Below are 3,665 nucleotides of genomic sequence, written 5' to 3'. Positions count from 1 at the left end.
GTGAGCCACTGTACGCGGTCCTGGTCAGGGGTTTTGTAGGATGTTCCTCAATTGAGATTTGTCTGATATTATTTTCTCCTGATTAGACTTAGAGTAATGCATTTTTGGAAGGAACGCTACAGAGGTAAAGTGCCACTCAAGGATACCTACTGTCAATGGAACCTATCACTGTTGATGTTGACCTTGATCACCTGGTAAGATTGTATTTATGTATTTATTTTTTACTTTTTGAGATGGAGTCTTACTCTGTTGCCCAGGCTGGAGTTCAGTGGCACGATCTTTGTTCATTGCAACCTCTGCCTTCTGGGTTCAAGCGATTCTCCTGCCTCAGCCTCCTGAGTAGCTGGGATTACAGGCATGCGCCACAATGCCTGGCTAATTTTTGTATTTTTAGTCGAGAGGGGATTTCACCATGTTAGCCAGACTGGTCTCAAACTCCCGACCTCAAGTGATCCACCCGCCTCAGCCTCCCAAAGTGCTAGGATTACAGTTGTGAGCCACCGTGCCCAGCCCATTTCTGGTTTCTACTTAGCTTTTTTCGCTTAACTCTTTGTCTTGAGATTTCTCCATGGTATGAACCCGTTTTTTTTTTCTTTCTTTCTTTCTTTTTGGTAAATTAGGATTGTGTTATTTATTTCTTTCATTACACAGCAAATATGGACCAAGCCCTATTATGTGCCCGGCCCTAGCCCCAGGGCTCCGGCTAATCACCAAGCCACAGAGTGACCAGAGTTTGGTTTTGGGGGGTGTTAGGGAGAGCCATTAAACAAAGGATTACCCAGATAATGTGCTTGGATGGAGACCCAGGCAGCTAGGGGACACTGTGCCAGACAACTCGATTTATGGGAGTGAGCAGGGAAGGTTTCCAGAAAGATCTGGAGTGTGAGGGTGGCCCTCTTGGTGTTGAAACGGAGAGACAAGGCCCTGGCCAGAGCTGCCTCCAGAGAAGCAGAGAGGGGCACAGGTGGGAGAAGTTCTAGTCCCTCACTTCTTGGGGCCCCTGAGATCCAGCAGCCTGCCTGCCTACCCCACCTTCTGTCTCATGAGCCAACAAATCTCCCTTTTTTGCCAAAACGAGGGCAAGCTGGGTTTCTGTCTTTTACACCCAAAGAAATCGATGAATGGCGTTACAGTCCCCCTAACTCAGCGGTCCCCAGCATTTTTGGTGCCAGGAACTGGCACTGGTTCTGTGGAAGACTATTTTTCCCGGGGAGGTAGGGGTGGGTTAGGAGGGTAGTTTTGGGATGATTCAAGCACATTACGTTCATAATGCACTTTATTTCTATTATTATAACATTATAATATATAATGAAATAATTATAGAACTCACCATATTGTAGAATCAGTGGGAGGCCTGAGTTTGTTTTCCTGCAACTCAATGGTCCTTTCTGGAGGTGATGGGAGATCATCAGACGTTAGATTCTCATAAAGAGTGCACAACCTAATCCCTTGCATGCAGAGTTCACAATAGGGTTCACGCTGCTATGAGAATCTAATGCTGCCCCTGATCTGACAGGAGGCAGACCTCAGGCAATAATGCAAGCGATGGGGAGTGGCTGTAAATACAGATGCAGCTTCCTTAGCTGGCCTGTGGCTCACCTCCTGCTATGCCACTGGTTCCTAACAGGTCACGGACCAGTATAGGGGTTAGGGACCCCTGCCTCTACTCCTCCCTTCTTCCTATATGGCTCAGAGAGGTGAAGTGATCTACCCAAGGTCACACAGCAGGAATTCAAACGCAGTACTTCTCAACCTGTTCAAGGTTTAGCAGGGGCCTCTGGGATCCACCAACCAGGTTTGTGATGAAGGGAGAGGTGAACTCAGAGCAGTTTTTGGGAGACTGAATAGCGAAGTGGTAGGGAAAGTTGGTCTCAGACCAAAGATATTACAGAAAATTACCCCTGGATGGAATCTTCCAAATCGAATTGTGCTTTAGGGCACTGTTAGAATAATGAGTCTCCTCACCATATCCTAATCCCTGGAACCTGTGGCTCTGTTACTTTAAATGCTTAAAAGAGAGTTTGCAGCTGTGGTTAAATTAAGGATTTGGGCTGGGCGTAGTGGCTCACGCCTGTAATCCCAGCACTTTGGGAAGCGGGTAGATCACTTGAGGTCACGAGTTCAAAACCAGTCTGGTCAACATGGTGAAACCCTGTCTCTACTAAAAATACAAAAATTAGCCGGGCGTGGTGGTGTGTGCCTGTAGTCCCAGCTACTTGGGAGACTGAGGCTGAGGCAGGAGAATTGCTTGAACCCAAGGAGTTGGAGGTTGCAGTGAGCCGAGTTCGTGCCACTACACTCCATCCTGGGCGACAGAGTGAGACTACGTCTCAGAATAACAACAACAATAATAATAATGGGCTTGGAGATGGGGTGATGACCCTGGTTTATCAGACGGGCCCAGTGTAATCACAAGGGTTGTTATAAGAGGTTAGGCAGGAAAGTCAGAGTCAGAGAAGGTGATGTGAAGACACAGCAAAGGTTGGAGTGGTGTGGACTGAGGAGCCAAAGAATGTGGGTGGTCTCCAGCAGCTGGAAGAGGGAAGGAAATGGATTCTCCCTTCTGGCCTCCAGAAGGAATGTAACCCTGTGGTCCATTTTAGACTTCTGACCTCCAGAACTGTAAGATAAATAAATGAGATGGTTTTAAGCTACCAAATTTGTAGTTACGTGTTACGGCAGCAATAGAAACTCTTGAATCTCCTTGGCAGCATTTCCACCAAGTTACCATCCATCCTCGTCTTGAATGCCTCCAGCGACGGGGATATCACTACCAATACAGTCACCCTGTTTCCTTTCCAGCAAACTCTTTCTTCTCCCAAACCCATCCTCTGTAACAATCCACCCACTGCACCCCTACCTCAGGCCCCAGTTCTTGGAGCATAAAGGACAGGCGGACACAATCCCAACCCCTTGTGTATCAGGCTTTTGTAGACAGATAATAATTCTCTTCCCCAAGCTTAACAATCTCCAACTTTTTCCCTCGATCAGCTTGTTATAAAGGTCTAAAAGCCAACTGTTTCTGGATGAGGCCCTAGGTAATCATTTGCAGAGTGGGATCTCCCAACCCAAGGCCTCCCGTCCTGAGGAGCGGATGACAAAAACCTTACAGAGTATCCTCCTTCCAACAATAATTCTCCAAACCCCGCCCCCTACTCCTCCAGTGCCCCATTCACAACCCGAAGCATCCGACAGGTGTTGGTAATAGTTCATAATAATACCACCACTTGAGGCTCAGAGCCTGGCCAGGCGGCTAGAATTTAGCAACGTTTTTTCGTTTTCATTGTGTTTATTTCTGTTGAAGGTAAGGGAAACTGATTTTCCTTTTAAATTATCTGTGTATTCAGTAGAAAGCGCCAGTTTGAGAGCAGCAGTGAGTCTCGGCTGCACCGGGTGGGTTTGGTTGTGGATAACCTAAGCTGTCGGCCGGACTCAGAACTGCCCCGGACGCCGCCTCTGGGTTCTGGGTCCGGAGCGCCACTGAAGCATGAGAAGAACTACATCAGATCCCAAAGGGTCCTTTCTTTCCGGGAAGTCAGGATGGCCGAGCGGTCTAAGGCGCTGCGTTCAGGTCGCAGTCTCCCCTGGAGGCGTGGGTTCGAATCCCACTTCTGACAAGTGTTATTTTCCGGTATTTTAAAAGAGAAATCTTAGAGGACCCCCCC

General features: G+C 47.9%; 1 non-coding gene across 1 annotated transcript; it reads left to right on the top strand.

The window, feature by feature from the left end:
• The first annotated feature begins 3,534 nt into the window (after positions 1-3,534).
• Positions 3,535-3,617, top strand: TRNAL-CAG. Its single transcript has one exon. It is a non-coding gene; the product is annotated as a tRNA-Leu (tRNA).
• Positions 3,618-3,665: the final 48 nt, after the last annotated feature.

The sequence above is a fragment of the Mandrillus leucophaeus genome, unplaced genomic scaffold (genome assembly GCF_000951045.1).
Source record: "Mandrillus leucophaeus isolate KB7577 unplaced genomic scaffold, Mleu.le_1.0 Scaffold125, whole genome shotgun sequence".
Classification (NCBI taxonomy): Eukaryota; Metazoa; Chordata; class Mammalia; order Primates; family Cercopithecidae; genus Mandrillus; species Mandrillus leucophaeus.
This window is presented reverse-complemented; position numbering and strand designations above follow the sequence as displayed.